Genomic DNA, 16860 nt, shown 5'->3' with positions numbered 1-16860 from the left:
GTTCGTAGTTGCCTTTCAGTTTAGACTTGCATGGCAGTCAGTTATTGTCTATTGAAGTTGATTAAGAACAGTGGCATATGCAATCTCCACAGAGATTTTCAATAGGAGCACTTTTCTGCACTTGTACTGAACTGGGAACTCCTGGTTAAGAGCATGGTTTGTTTGTTCTATTGTGGGGGGTTTTTGGTTTTTTGTGTTTTTTTTCCTAGTGCCACTCAGGAAAAAAAAAAAAAGCCTATACCATACTCCTTTGGACTCAATGGAGGGCGAGTATGTGAAAAAGAAAGGAAAGATGGTCAACTAATTTAAAAAATAAGAAAAAGGTTTTATTGCAGCAATGAAGTTCTATGCTGCTGCCCTATTCCTCTGCCTTTTAGAAATGCTTTGTGCAAAAACAACCACAGGTCAAACTCTCAACTGCAGGTCAAACAGCAGGAAGGTGCCAGTGTAAACAGTAAGGGAAGCCAGCCTGGTATTCAGCCAACTTGAACTGAAACTGTACTCTTGCTTTTACGTGCAAAATGTTGGATATGAATCTGAGCATGAATAACTGTTGACAGCAGCCATTTACATGTCAATTAAAGTGAAGTATACTGTGATCTTTTACTTGCTGGAAGTGTAAGTGAACCTGTTTCTTTCCGCTACTCAGCCACTTATGTTTAGAACAAAAGAGACTGCTGTCACCATACAAGGTATGACTGCATCATGCCCTGTCTGTGGAAGCAGGTTCAGAAAAGCTTTTATCTTGTTACACATAGCCCCTGGTATGTAACTGCTTTACCCCCAGCGACTGACATCTCTGAATGCAATTCCTTCAGGTGACATTCATTCTCAGCCATGACCTGGTTTATACTGTACAGCTGGTATGCTGTTTAAGAATTGTCCAGCTTGTATGCAGCTGAAGGCAGAGTAGGAATTGTCCACTTTTCAAAAAACATATTGATTACTTCCACTTAATTATGTCAGCAGCTTTCACTGTAAACATCTGTTCTCTGTAAAAAATGGAGGGTGGATCTTTTAAGACTCATGTTTCATGTGTCTTCTGGTAGTTTTAGGGTGATCAGCTGCATCAAAAGGACACTGCTTGCCAGACTGTAATGGAGAAACTTGTCTTCTTGTCGGTACTGTCATCTAATTTTTGAGCCAAGTGACAAAAAAGTTTGATTGCTTTGCTAACTGTCCAGCAACACTTTACTTTAGTCAATAAAATTTCTAGTAAAGCTGGGTTCTACCTCTTGACAGGCTGAGAGAGTTGGGGCTGTTCAGCCTGGAGAAGAGAAGGCTCGGAGAAGACCTTAAAGCGACCTTCCAGTACCTGAAAGGGGCCTACAAGAAAGCTGAGGAGGGACTATTCATAAAGGCTTGTAGTGATAGGATAAGGGGGAATGGGTGTAAACTGGAGGGGGGCAGATTTAGACCAGAGATTAGGAAGAATTTCTTCACTGTGAAAGTGGTGAGAAACTAGTACACATTGCCCAGGGAAGCTGTGGATGCCCCATCCCTGGTGGTGTTCAGGGCCAGGTTGGATGGGGCCTTGGGCAGCCTGATCAAGTGGGATCTCCCTGCCCATGGTAGGGGGGTTGGAACTAGATGATCTTTAAAGTCCCTTCCAACCCAAACTATTCTCTTATTCTATGAATTTGTTTTCTTTTTGGGGTGTGGTGGGCTTATTTTTCTTTAAAGCATGACACCCAATCAAGTTGCACAGATTAATAAAGATCTTGAATGTGTCATACAGTTTTACATGGATGAGATTGAACCACTCTGTTAGCTTTGAAAGGTCGTGGAGAACAGAAGAGGTGCCCAAGTACTGGAGAAAAGTCAGTGCCACTCCAGTCTTCATAAAGGGCAAGAAGAAGGATCCAAGAAACTACAGGCCAGTCAGCCTCACCTCCATCCCTGGGAAGGTGATGGAACAGCTCATTCTGGATGTCATCTCCAAGCGTCTGGAGGAAAAGAAGGTTATTGGGTGCAGTCAACATGGATTCACCAAGGGAAAATCATGCTTGACCAGTCTGGTAGACTTCTACGGTGGCGTAATTGGCTGGGTTGATGAGAGGAGAGCCGTGGACGTTGTCTATCTCAACTTCAGCAAGGCTTTTGACCCTGTCTCCCACAACATCCCGTAGTTAAGCTTAGGAACTATGGGTTAGATGAGTGGACAGTGAGATAGATTGAGAATGGGCTGGACAGCACAGCTCAGAAGGTTGTGATCAGTAGCACGGAGTCTAGTTGGAGGCTTGTAGCTAGCGATGTTCCCTAAGGGTCAGTTCCATGCCCAGTCTTGTTTAACATATCCATCAATGATCTGGATGAGGGGATGGAGTGTACTCTAAGCGAGTTTGCTGATGACACAAAACTCTGAGGAGTGGCTGATAGACCAGGAGGCTGTGCTGCCATCCATTGAGACGTGGACAGGATAGAGAACTGGGTGGAAAGGAACCTGATGAAGTTTAACAAAGACAAGTATGGAATCCTGCACCCAGGGAAGAATAACCCCCTGCATCAGTACAGGTTAGGGGTTGGCCTGCTGGGAAGCAGCTCTGTGGAGAAGGACCTCTGAGTCCTGGTGGACAACAACCTAACCATGAGCCAGCAATGTGCCCTTGTGCCCAACAAGGCCAATGGTATTCCATGGTGCATTAAGAACAGTGTGGCCAGCTGGTCGCGGGAGCTTAATCTCTTCTTCTACCCTGCCCTAGTGAAGCCAAATCTGTAATTCTGTGTCCAGTTTTGGGCACCCCAGCTCAAGGAAGATGAACTACCGGAGAGAGTCCAACGCTGGGTCATGAAGATGACTAGAGGACTGAAGCACCTCTCTTACGAAGCTTTCTAAAAATCCAATTTAAATGCAACTTGAGTCATTATACCTCCACAGACTTCCTCATATCATTCACATAACAATGTGCTTGATGGGTTTCAAAAAAAAAAACATGCACAGATTAGTCCAACCAGGAAAATTAGAAATGCTGACATCACAGCTGTACTGCAATCACTGTAAAAAAAGACTGCGTGATCAGCATAAGTGAGCGCTGGTGCTAGAGCATGCACGTACTTCACAGACAGGTTGTATTATTGTTGCTTGGTATTTGGTACAATGGGAAAAAGTTTAAAACACAGAATTCAAATAACTCCTTTTTAATTAAACTTCCAGTTTTATCATAAGTGCTGTGACATGGAGCAGGTGATCTTGAGTGCTATCATGAAGCACATGCAAGAGAACTGGGTGATCAGGCCCAGTCAACACGGGTTCATGAAAGGCAGGTCTTGCCAAACTAACCTGATCGCCTTCTATGACAAAGTGACTCGACTGCTGGATGAGGGAAAGGCTGTGGATGTATCTTCTTGGACTTCAGTAAAGCCTTTGACATAGTTTCTCACAGCGTTCTGCTTGAGAAACTGTCAGCCTCTGGCCTGGACAGGCGCACACTCTCCTGGGTGGAAAACTGGTTGGATGGCCGGGCCCAGAGAGTGGTGGGAAATGGTGTGAAATCCAGCTGGAGGCCAGTGACAAGTGGGGTTCCCCAGGGCTCAGTGCTGGGTCCAGCCCTGTTCAGGGTCTTTATCAATGACCTGGATGAAGGCATTGAGTGCACCCTCAGCAAGTTTGCAGACGACACTAAGCTGGGTGGAAGTGTTGATCTTCTGGAGGGTAGGGAGGCTCTGCAAAGGGATCTGAACAGGCTAGACCAATGGGCTGAGACCAATGGCATGAGGTTTAACAAGGCCAAATGCCGGGTCCTGCACTTGGGGCACAACAACCCTGTGCAGTGCTGCAGACTAGGAGAAGTCTGTCTAGAAAGCTGCCTGGAGGAGAGGGACCTGGGGGTGTTGGTTGACAGCGACTGAACATGAGCCAGCAGTGTGCCCAGGTGGCCAAGAAGGCCAATGGCATCTTGACTTGTATCAGAAACGGTGTGACCAGCAGGTCCAGGGAGGTTATCCTCCCTCTGTACTCAGCACTGGGGAGACCGCTCCTCAAATACTGTGTTCAGTTCTGGGCCCCTCACCACAAGAAAGATGTTGAGGCTCTGGAGCAAGTCCAGAGAAGAGCAATGAAGCTGGTGAAGGGACTGGAGAACAGGTCTTACGAGGAGCAGCTGAGAGAGCTGGGGTTGTTCAGCCTGGAGAAGAGGAGGCTGAGGGGAGACCTCATTGCACTCTATAACTACCTGAAGGGAGGTTGTAGAGAGGCGGGTGCTGGCCTCTTCTCCCAAGTGACAAGGGACAGGACAAGAGGGAACGGCCTCAAGCTCCGCCAGGGGAGGTTTAGGCTGGACATTAGGAAAAATTCTTCACAGAAAGGGTCATTGGGCACTGGAACAGGCTGCCCAGGGAGGTGGTTGAGTCACCTTCCCTGGAGGTGTTTAAGGCACGGGTGGACGAGGTACTAAGGGGCATGGTTTAGTGTTTGATAGGAATAGTTGGACTCAATGATCCGATGGGTCTCTTCCAACCTGGTTATTCTATGATTCTATGACATCAACCCCACATCTGAAAAGAATGTAAGATCTCTGAAGCAAAACATCTACTATGCTCATTGGAGAGAAATAGTCACCTATGAAAGTGCAAGCAAGAGGAGCATTAGTGCTTTCCCTCAGTTGATCATTAGGTAAAATTTTTAAAATGTATCAGAATTACTAATAATATGCTCTTATCATTACAAGAGTTAGTATTCAGTTCTGTCAGTCCTGGGTATAAGAGGTTTGCCACTGTTTGCTGGCGGTTTTTTAGGAAAAAAACTATGCTAAAAAGTATTTGTAATTAAGATTTACATGCATTTAGTAGTTTTCCAAGCCCTTCTTCAGCGAAGGTCTCTTGTTAGCACACAACAGTTTCTAAGCTTTGATGAGGTCTCCAATTCCACAATCAACTTCATGTTGAACATGGGCAGCTTTCAGCAGGAAGAGTAAAACTTCAGTTCAAGTCTCCGTCCTCATCCCACAGCAAAAAAACCCACCACATAACTTTGTAATTTTTTGAAAAAGAAGAATCTCACATATATCAAGTTGGATCAAACACAAAGGCACAGTCTAATTGAAGCTGCAATTACAAATTGAGTCAGTCTTGAATCATCATAAGGAAGAAGTAGACACAGTGAATGCTACCTCTCACTAAAAGGGCAAAATACAAACAGCTAAGAGGAAGAGCATATTATGTTGTCCAGAACTTCACTAGGCAATTTCAAATAAAGATGCTCACTGCTACCAAAAAAAATCCTAATTACATAACAGGTTCACGGTACACTTACTACAGGCTCACCCAGACAAAAGCCTCTTCTCTTACAAATCACAGTGCCCCTGGGAGGATAACTTGACAGCATTCCAGAATGCTTACCAACTACAACATAATCAACATTCCTAAGTAAGTCTCATTACAGAGGTACCACCTCGGAATTGCCAATAACATTTTTCAGAGATGACCCCAAACTGGAGAACAAACATGTCTACCTTGTATATTAAAGATGATTCTGCACCAGCACTGCCTACATCAAATAAAAAAAAAAAATATATAGAAGGGACATTAATATGAGCATCTTGGGTATTAAGCTCCCCATCTGCCTAGGTTAAATGCCTTCTCAACTGAACAGCTGATTACTCATTTATATAGAATGCAACAGCAGTTGTTGCATATTCACCACCACAAAGTTCTGCATTATAGCATAAAGCAATTTAATTTAAGTGATTTTTCTTAACTGGTTTATTTCCTTTAAAAGAAGGTCTCACTGCAATAACAGTAATTCCAACAACCCTGTTTACAATAATGTTGTTTTCATAACACAATCTGAAAGTCTCTATGGATATCTTCTGATCCACCAGCAGTACTAACTGTAATAACGCTAGAGCTTTAGAAGCCAGCATTATCTTCAGTTAGAAGTGTCTGTAATATAAGACCAATGCAATTACTTTTGTCCAGAGCACAGCTTGTTCCCCAGTGCAAGACAGAGATAGGCCACCATCTCCCCCTCCTAGAAACTATCAGAGCTTTTTCATTAATAGAAAAGAATTCTCTTAAGGATACAGCAACATAACCTCACTGCTAGTATAAAACTAACGATTAGCTGATTTGTACAAGTGTTCTAGAAAGTTTCTCATCTTTGCAACAGAAAGTGAGACACAAACACCCAACAGAAATAAAACGTTACATTCAGACCAAGTGCCACATTGAATTACACTAAGCAGAATCAGATCTTGACTTAACCAGTCAGTGGCCAGAGTGTTAGTTCTTCCAAGACTACTTACAGGCAAGCACAAACAGAACACCTTTTCATCTAAAGTAATAAGGATTAAAAAAATCACAAGTAACACACTATATGTTAATAAAATTAGATGATATAAGAGTTAAAACTATTAATGTCTCCCTCAAGTTTGTTAATGTGTTAAGTGTCTATGGATTCCCTTCTTCAGTTGAGACTCCCTCTATTTTAACTCTTCATCCAGTCTACTCCCAAGTAGTGCACAGTATTTCATCAGACTGTGCAGGACAGCTGCAGAATCCAGAAAAGAGACTTGGAATAAAGCACACAGGCTACACGGGTGCACTGCACACAGCATGTGTTTTTCCGTATAGAAGTCATATAATTTACTTGTGTATTGAAGCCTGTCATAAAGGCACAGTTCCCCCCACCAACACATGTACACTCTCCATACAGCTCAATGATGTAATGAGGAATTTATAGCCTTTGGAAGTTCTAGTTGGACTGCAATAACAAGGACACAGTGAATATGCAGTTGTTACTAGATTCGTCACTTCTTCTGCCCACAGGGTCACTTTACCACAAACGTAACGTTATAGCATGTTAATGCCTCTAGGCAACTGGCAACTGTTCATGCACACACTCCCCCTCCTCCTCCTGAGAGGGGGAGCCCTGTTTTGGCGCTTGTTGCATTGCATACTCACAGGCAATCAGACCATTGGTTCCTTTACACCAAGACACACTGCATCAAGTGTCAGGTGAATTGGCTGGCTGTCACGACTTGCGCTGTGCAAAAGGAAATCCCACATGACCACATGGTCCAATCTAAAGCACTGAACCACTGAACACCACTTCCGTCAACACCCAGAGACACAAAACCAGAGAAGCCAAGCATCTGCGGAAGGAAAAATATCAGCCAGACAATTATTCCAGGCTGGCAGCGAAGTATTTGCATCACAACTATCTAAGCTCACTGCTGGTATCCGTATCCATTTCACGTCAGGCCACAATCAGTATATAGTAGAAAGTTTTTATTAATTTGTGGAGGCTGTTGCAAAATTTTTTTAAATCACACATGACTTCTTAATTACTTCTTCATGCCAAGCAAAATACACTTAGCAACAGGTGAGATTTCAAAGTAAAGGATACAATTTAAACTAACTTCTGCTGCTATTAAGACTTAAGTTCAGTAGTTTACAGAACTCATCTATGTATTCTAAAGAGACTGACTGCTACTGTAAGGTATGATCTACGCAGACATAAGACAACACTCAACATTTACCTCCCCAGCATAAAACTGCATGCTTGATTGCCCCTACAGCACAGAACAAAGCTGAAACAAACACAGAAGACCAAACACAAAACTCTGTGTCTGACTTCAGTCAAGGACAGGAGGACTGTGCTTCAGAGACATCTGAGAAGGCAAGCCCTGTAACCTGGGTTGCCATCAAAAGATGTAACCCAAGCTTGCCCTTCTGGCATTCTACCCATCCTTTTAACAGCAAAGGACTTCCACAAATACAAAGAAACACACACCAGGAAAGTGATGCAGGTTCAAAAAAAAACCCAAAACAAAAAAACCCAAAAACTGAAAAACAACCCATATTAACAACACTGCAGAAGTCAGCTCTTTCAGGGATCTAAGTTCCCTTCTCTGCTCCACTGGAGGGACATGCACACACAAACTGACAGAATTGCAAGACAACTGCAAATACCATTGGACAAGGGGAGCAGCTTTCTCTAGAGGAACTAGATAAAATGGACCATATACTACATCCCATGGTCTCAAACCACTTAGAGAAAGCACACAAGCCCCTTCCTACCACCCAACCTCTAGTCCTTGTCCTTGTGCTATTTTATTACTGCTACTTCATTTGTGCCAGGGCAGTTACCCTTCTTTGGTGACACACCTGTAAGCCAAACAGCTTAGTTCACTCAGCATGAAATCCCAAAAGTAAGCCACTGTGGACACAGAGCTGTACAGTGTCTCCAGTAACTACTTGCTTACTTTCCCTTAGAGACACAGATATGCTCCTCTTCACACAGGCACATCAACACTTAAAGCTGCAAGCTCACTTTTTGACTACTCCAAAGTACAAACTCACAACAAGTATCAATTCAGAAAGCAATTAGAGGAGTTCCTGGTGGAACTCTGAACTACAGAAGAATAAATGCATAATAAAAAGAGCATGAGTTCTAGGAGAATCTTCCATCTGCAACCTGATTTGTGACACTGGCATGAATCTATGCTTCCATTTCCAGTTCCAAGTACAAAGTTGGGACACATCGCATTTACTTTGCACATCTGCTCTGAACAAATCACTTAACTGACTCAAATGGAAGGTAAAAATCCCACTATTCAAATAAACGAAATGGCCCACCATTTTTTTTTTTTCCACTTGGACCATAACACTACTTCAGCATTCACTCACTGGGAAATACATTCACTTTGAAGCTTAACTACACAATGTATGCCATCCCTTCTACATAGTTCACATTTAGCAGAAGTCACAGCACTTTGGCAAAGTATCAGACTAACCATTCCATCTTCTAGGAGTGACTGGCTATGAGCTACCCCTTATTTTCCACTGTCAGAGGGAGCTATAGCCATATATAGTTCTTTAATCCAAATTACATTACAAGACACAGGCAATGAGGTGCTGCCGAATCTCCGTTTTCCAAGATTTTAAAGACACTTTGCTTAAGATCAGTAGAATGCAGCTTAATAGAGACAGCTACTTCAGTACTGCCAAGTAGCAGTACACAGGCAGATATATTTAACTGGATTTTCCAGAGTTGCATACAGCTTTCATGCTAAGATGTGGACATGGCACAGATTTACAGTCTTTAATACTGAGTCTTAGCTTAAATTTCTTCCTTTGGTCCAAGTCATGCACTTAGATTTAGCTAAACTGCTTTGTCTCCAGAGTTTAGTTCCTACACTTTGCATCCTTCCCTTGTCAAAGACCATAACCATTTACATGATTAATATATATGATAAAGATGTAAGGATATGATAATATATTAGAAAAAAAATGGCTCAAACACACCCTACCCTCCTCCATTCTTCTTCAACACAGCTAATAGGATTACTTTTCAAACTATTTTTCTTGCTGAGAACACCCTAAGAAACTGTAATTTCCTCCAGCCTTAAAGTCTACCAAGTTTGCAGAAAAGAAGAAAAACTTGACAGACAGCAAGTTTAACTATCTGCCCCACTGGACAGGGTACTACTAACAGTTCTGAGGGAGAGAGCCCAGATAAAACATCATCTTCCTAGTCCATTATTTCCCAGTGAAAATAACAGCCAGTGTGACATATTCTACCTTTATAATCATACTTCCCTCAACTAAAGCTAATAGGAGTATTCTTTCTTTCCTTTGGCCCCCTACCACTAGTGACAGTCAAGTACTACACTCACTTATTAAACACTACACTTCTTAGAACCACTAGTACTGCTAACAGGTGCCAGACACAGAAATTACTGTCTTCAGAAACAGGTTTCCTCCAGTCCTCCTCTCTGTTTTGATGACAGCCTGTTCTTGTACCTCGTTCAATAACAGGATTTCTGGAGAGCAGAAGCACACGTGACACTGGCCCCTAGGGATAAGAAGAAATCAAAGCAGTGCTGCACACCAAGCACTGGCTTTCAAAGTTTGTTTACTACTCTACTGCAGTGTGAATGTATAAGAGAGGAGGAATAAAAACATAATACACTCACTGCATCCTAACAAAAAACACCACCACTACTAGGGCCTGAGGTATTAGATTATTTCCCCTTACTATATGGTAACAGTGTTGTTCTTTACTCCACAATACCATTACAGAAATTCTTGCTAAGAAAATCTCACTTTTAGCATTTAGTGTTTGGATTGAAGTCCACAGGTCTGTGCTCTTTACTTACTACTGGCTTAGGTGAAATGGATTTCGAACCTGAGAGGTCTTAAAAAAGCACGAGAAATGTTTAGTATTCACACAAAAACTCTTTCTCACACTTCTGACCATTCAACCAGACACCTGGCTACCTACAGTACAAAGGTCTTGGACATTTCCAGGCTCTAACTAGAACATACATCAGGAGCAGCACAGATCCACCTTTGAGAACTGAATCTTGGGTCTTCAGTTGCATGATTTTGCTCTCTTTTCCAAACTAGAGCAGCAATCCACCATTCCCGCTGCCTCAAGCATAGTATTGTTTCTATTAATTGAAAAGAAATAGCATGTGTGAAAATCACTGGTGGATGTCAGGGCTGTATGCCTGTCATCCTATTGCCAGCAGCTATGATTTTATCTCTGCTTTCCGTGCTGGTGCTATGCAGGAAGAAAAAGTCCTATTACTTATTTGGAATTTTCCTTGCTATTCCAAGGCCTTTTGGTTAGGTAAGCTACAGAAGACGTACTGAACAAGACAGAAGGCATAAGATCATACATGCTTATAATCTACTCACATGTTGAGTCATTCTGGTCCATGCTGCTATGTAACACATGGTCTGCCAAGAAGCAATTAAGTTCCTCTTCTCTTTCAAGATGTAACCCGTTTTACAAAACAAGAGCCCAACAAGAACCTTTATCCAAGACAAGTCATTGACCTCTAGCACTTCCATCAAGCCTACAGGTTTTTTCCAAGCACGCCAGCATCAAAACATCAACAAAGGAAGAACATGCATTTGCAGAACCAAACACTTCGACAAAGCCATAATTATCACAGAGGTTTACTAGAACTACAAGGAGCCTATCCTCCTTTAAGCTTTTGTATGATGTAGTACTGCTTTTCCCTATAGTGGATGGTAAACTTTTAGGTACAATTACCAAGACAGCTGTACCCAACCTACTGCTCAAAGTAAAGGCTTCATCAAAAGACCTTAGATTCTGCTTTCCACAATAGAAGAGCAACAGCTCAAAGCAAAAAGAAAAAACATAACCTCAAAAAAAAAGCAGAGTCTTCCATTCTTTTTTGTCCATCTATACATGAAATAAATATCACCACCTCACCCTCCCCACCCCGCAACAAAAAAACACAGAGAGAAGTAAAGGCAAACTGTAACAAACAAATTCACTTCATAGTTACATGGCGCTCAGAATTTTTTCTGTCAGCTCTGCCTCCCTAAGAGGCATCTGGTGCTCCCCACTGTAACCACACCTTTCCCCCTATCCTCTACATCTTTTATCACCTTCAAAAGGAACAGCACACTGATTCACCAAAGTTAACATTAAATAATAAAGCTTAATTGGAACACATTACATAAATTTCCTTTTCCCCTCCAGAAAACCAATAACAACTTAAGCCGCACTTTTTTCGTCTTCCTGGCTTTCAAATTTGGTCACAGTCAATCAAGAGGCTCAAATGGATGAACGAAACAAGCTCTAGGAAGCCAAATAAGAAGTGGGAAAATGTGAATGATGAAAATTAGCCATCTTGGAATAGTAAAAGTAATATAAAATTGGAGTACATATCCTTATCTTGAACTGGTGGTCGAAAGAAAAGAAGTCGACCTCTCAAGAGGTACATTCATGGGTAAAATAAAGTTATATTTGAAACAAAGATCCTCAAAAGCAGAGCCAGCAACCTGATTTTATTAAATAAAGAAGACATTATTAGTCATGCTTAGTTTTCTTGTAGTTCTTTTCTAACCTGTGCTGGAATAGCTTACCCCTTATCTTAGGGGCAGATGTGCTCTGACAGTAGGAGAGGTCAAAATAGGAACAGGAAAAAATAAGAGCTAGGTGTCAAAGTACAAGTCCTTGGAATAAACTGACAAAAAGAGTCCAAATTTTATGTTGTTCAGTTAAGCAAGATCTACTACTCAAATCCGGTGGGTCTCTCCCAACCTGGTTATTCTATAATTCTATGAAATTAGGATGCTATAAAAACAATCACGCTTCATGAGAGGAAGTGCCCTCACTACTCCTTCCTAACTCCATATTCCAAACATACTTTTCACTTTTAAGGTGAAAAAGGCACTATAGTGGCTTGTTTGCAGTCTCTCAAAGGAAGTGCAGCTGCCGTCATTTCCCACCACTGAGACTCTTCTTCCAGGCTGGAATTGCCAAACAAAACTGCTGAAGAGTCTTCAGCATAAACATGAATGAGAGAATGGCCAGTGCTGGATGGTTAAATAATTTATTCTGAAGTACATTATTATATTAAGCCACTAGTGGACAGAAGCATGCCACTAGCAAGTTCTTTGAACGTAAGTGCAGCACCTGCTGCAGCAGTGGATAAAAACCTTGAGTCCTTTAACAGAGTACTACCGGTACTAAACAGCTTTTGAGTGAAAGATGACACTGGTTTCTTTGAAACTAGCTCCAAGGTAAACTGTCTAGGCTGATAAAGCCAGCCTATATACTGCTCGTCTCTGCTCAGGCAGTTCAGTATAGTACAGCACGCTTCATCAGATTCTCATTACCTAAATTTTGCTTAATTGGTTAGTTTAGAGCCTAAGACAAAGATTGGCTGAATTGGCCAAGCTGTCCTTAACATAAGCCTTAGAGTTAACAACAGCAAGGGCACCAAATCACTTTCAGATCTGTGCATAATCCTTAAGTCTGGCTGACTGTGGCCAAACGAGGCATTTTTTTTAGCTTGTAGATACTTCTTGATCATGACCCTTTCTGTCCGGCCACAACCCTCACATGCACAAAGGCCAACGTTGGGTCTGGTTTTTTTTTAATGGATAGGGAATCCCCAAGTAACCAATTAAGCTGGCTTTATGACTTTGAAAAACCAGGGCAGCACAGAGTGAACTTGATTGGAAGCAGATCTGGTCCACTATTTTAAGTAATCTTTACACTGTAGGGGGGGCAGGGGATGAAGGCTTAAAGTTTTGCTTGAAGCCTCTGCATTGCCTGGGAGTGATATTTTGCCCTTAAGGTTAAGCACATCTGTCCTAGATTTGCAGCCTGTTCAAAAGAATACTAGTGTGAGTACTTTCAGCAGGTGAATTGATGCCATGCAGGGGTTTAAGTGCCAATGGCATACCACATTCCAAGACCACAACTGGGCGCAGCACCGATGGGCACATTCACTGTGATCACGTAGAATCCAGGAAACTGTTTCACAGTAGAGGACGACCACAGGCACTTTAACACCCACAAAGCAACACTGCAAAGGAAAATCCCAAGTTTAATAACCATTTGTTTTCCCATATGAGCATACTCATAAAACTACCTCATTAATACAGCCTCTTAGGTTGTGTCTTGAATTTCTGTTAGTGGTTTGGGTTTGGCTTTGTTTTAAAAATAAACATCAGACTACTACACGTCAGCTGGGGGAAAAAAAAAAATATATCCTTTTACACGCCATACCACTTCTTTGCCATGCCCACTGGAAAGTCACAGCTGCATGACAATGAAGCATAAATCAGCAAAAAACATTACATACAGATAAACACAGAATCTGCCACTTCCTTGAACTGCAAGAAACATAAGGAAAACCATTATATTCATCAGGGACTACAGCAGGGGACAGCTACGTGCCACCTTAAGCTTGATCTTTATAAGCAGAGTTACTGTCAGTCAACATCACGTTTTTTCCTGTAGGAATAAACATCAAGGTTTAGTTTAAGATATCTTTCTTCAAAGCTTCAGGAAAGAAGAAGTATTCAGAAGCCCCTGCAAACCAAAATTCTATGCTAAAAGCTATGTTCATATAGCACTGAGCATGTACACTTAAATCAGAAAGAAGAGCCTTCGTCTGCCTTATTTCATCTAAACTACACTAATCAGATGCATGCAGCTTTTAAGAACATAGCTAATAGTAACGTTTCCCAGCATCATAATTACAGCCAACACTTAAAAAAAAAAGAAAAAAGAAACAGCTAAGACAGTTATAAGCAACTATTTCATGCATCAAGTGCTAAAATCATATCTACCTCAATCATATCTAACTCACTAGTACAGGTCAAGGTGCACCTGAAGGCAAAGGCAGCCTACAGTGGTCTAGACAACTTCTTTTAGAGAAGCAGTGACTTTCCCCAAGATCAAGCCACCGTCTGCCCTCCCTTCCAGAGCCCTAGGATCTCACCAGGAAAAAATCAAACACTCGCTCCACTACGGGTTCTGGTCTGCTTCAGACTCCAAAGAATCAACCAACAAGCCTCTGTAAAAAGCATGAGGTCTTTCGAGCTCATCTGGAGAAAGCTTTGCACTTTTTGGAGACAATTGCTCAAATACAGCTCTTTCCAGTTGCTTTTATACCTACCTTTCCATTTGTTTGCATGGCAGCATCTCTTGCTTAGCAGCAAACTCTGTGAAGAACATTCCTCCACATTGTTCACTCAGTACAACTGGGCTACAACTAAGCTGCTAAATACCTGTTTTAAAAAACGGAAATTCCAACTACTTGCTTGCTGAGAGCAGAAAGTGTTTGTTCAATAACTTGTTCTCACTTGGCACTGGTTTCCTTGTGCTGGAAGCCAAACTCAGCTCCACAAAAATCACTCTATGATTTTGCAGTGATTCACTCAAGCACACAATGAGATTTGAGCATTTCACATCCTCGTCACATTGTGCCTCCACACTATAACCTTAGAAAGAGGCAGCTTTTATAGCACACTCTGAAATACAGACATTATATATCCCCACCTTCCAAATTAGAAAAAGCTGGGGCTTATCATCTCTTCCAAGAACGGCTTCTGCAACTGCCAAATACAAAACATGAGGACTCAACTGAACTACGCAGCATAACTGAGTCCTACTTATACATTTACCAGCTGCCCTGCTGTACGACATGCTGCCCTGCCTCAGAACAGGGCATTGGTTACGCGCCTGTTTTCAAAATCCACCCTAACAACATTTAAAAAAAGAAAAAATACAAACAGAAAACCCCAACCATTAGGTAATGGTATGGTTCAGAAGTTTACTTCAGCAAAGTTAAGCTGGATGCATGCCTCACAACTCTTTCCGAAGAAGCCGCCAAAGGTTCACCATGCTAAAATCGTTCATTTTAGACCGCGTAGTCAGAAATTGAGTCAATATACCCACACACACGTGCCAGGTGGGAATCTGTAAAAACACCCTCCAGTTAAAACTGCCTCGGTTCAGCAGAATCCTCAAAAGCTGGTCTAGGAGATCCCTTACCACCAGCTCTCTGAGAGGTGTTATCAACGATTCCGCTATTCCATTTTTCTGGACTGAGAATATACAAAGGAAAGCCGAATGTTCAGGTGATCATTTTAAGGGATGTGCATTTGGGCTGTATAAAAAAGGACTTTTAGCCAAAACAACAGGAAGTTACACAGCCCAGTCTGTTAAGCGTCTCTTCCACTACAAGTTCTGTCTGATCTCACTTCCCAGCCACAAAAACTGCCCGTGGGCAGCAACGAGGCCCCCCCACATCCCCCCATGGCAGGCGGCAAAGTGCAAAATGCGTGGACCCTGGCAGGGGATGTGAGGCGAAACTGGGGGGGGGGGGGTGTGGAGCTGCGAGGCGAAACTGGGGGGGGGGGGGGGGAGCTGCGAGGCGAAACTGGGGGGGGGGGGGGGGAGCTGCGAGGCGAAACTGGGGGGGGGGGGGAGCTGCGAGGCGAAACTGGGGGGGGGGGGAGCTGCGAGGCGAAACTGGGGGGGGGGGAGCTGCGAGGCGAAACTGGGGGGGGGGGAGCTGCGAGGCGAAACTGGGGGGGGGGGGGAGCTGCGAGGCGAAACTGGGGGGGGGGGGGAGCTGCGAGGCGAAACTGGGGGGGGGGGGGGAGCTGCGAGGCGAAACTGGGGGGGGGGGGAGCTGCGAGGCGAAACTGGGGGGGGGGGGAGCTGCGAGGCGAAACTGGGGGGGGGGGAGCTGCGAGGCGAAACTGGGGGGGGGGAGCTGCGAGGCGAAACTGGGGGGGGGGGGAGCTGCGAGGCGAAACTGGGGGGGGGGGGAGCTGCGAGGCGAAACTGGGGGGGGGGGGGGAGCTGCGAGGCGAAACTGGGGGGGGGGGGAGCTGCGAGGCGAAACTGGGGGGGGGGGGAGCTGCGAGGCGAAACTGGGGGGGGGGGGATGCCCGGGGAAACTGGGGGGGGGGGTGCCCGGAGAAATTGGGGGGGGGGGTGCCCGGAGAAATTGGGGGGCTGCGCGGGGGTCTCGCCAGGGTAGCACGGGAGGAGGAGGGGAATGCGCGGAGGAGGGATGCGGGGACGGGGGTCGCGGTGGAGGGGGGTCGGGGGTGATGCGGGGAGGATGATGCGGGGAGGGGGGGGTCGCGCGGCACAGGGAGGGAGGCGTCAAACCGGCGCGGAGCCCGGCTTCAACGACTTAAAAGAAAAGAAAATAAAACGAGACCCAGAAACATAAATAAATAGAAAAATAAACCGGAGGGGCGGGAGGCACCGGCCGCCGGGACAACTTTGCGCGAGTCCCGCGGCGCTCGGCGCGGAGCCGCGACCCCGGGCGCCGGTACCTCCTCGCCGCCGCCCTCCGTGCCGTTCCTGACGCTCGCCATGTTCCCGCTGCTCCCTCCGCCGCCGCCGCCGCGCCCGGTCCCACGCCGCTCCCCGCGCTCCCGGCCGCCCCCCTCCGGCCCCGCCGCCTCCCGCCGGGCCCGCGCGCACCGCCCCGCGCCCCCTGCTTTGCATCGCGGCCCCGCCCCGCGCCGCCGCCGCCCGCGCGCGGCCTCACCTGCCCCGCCCCCGCACACCTGGGCCCGGGCGAGCGCACCTGCGCCGAGACCGGCACACCTGGGCGG

The 16860-nt window shown here is 44.7% G+C and overlaps 1 protein-coding gene across 1 annotated transcript in view; it reads right to left on the bottom strand.

Annotated features, from left to right (window-relative positions):
• The window catches only part of TTC39B (tetratricopeptide repeat domain 39B), a 75321-nt gene extending 58711 nt beyond the window's left edge, over positions 1-16610 (bottom strand). Inside the window, exon 1 of the mRNA XM_069880051.1 lies at positions 16576-16610. The gene's annotated coding sequence lies outside the window, so the exon portion shown is untranslated. The remainder of the gene's footprint in view (positions 1-16575) is intronic.
• Positions 16611-16860: the final 250 nt, after the last annotated feature.

This window comes from Phaenicophaeus curvirostris, chromosome Z (assembly GCF_032191515.1).
Source record: "Phaenicophaeus curvirostris isolate KB17595 chromosome Z, BPBGC_Pcur_1.0, whole genome shotgun sequence".
Taxonomy (NCBI): domain Eukaryota; kingdom Metazoa; phylum Chordata; class Aves; order Cuculiformes; family Cuculidae; genus Phaenicophaeus; species Phaenicophaeus curvirostris.
Note: the sequence above shows the minus strand (reverse complement) of the source record. Positions and strands in the feature narration are given on the sequence as shown.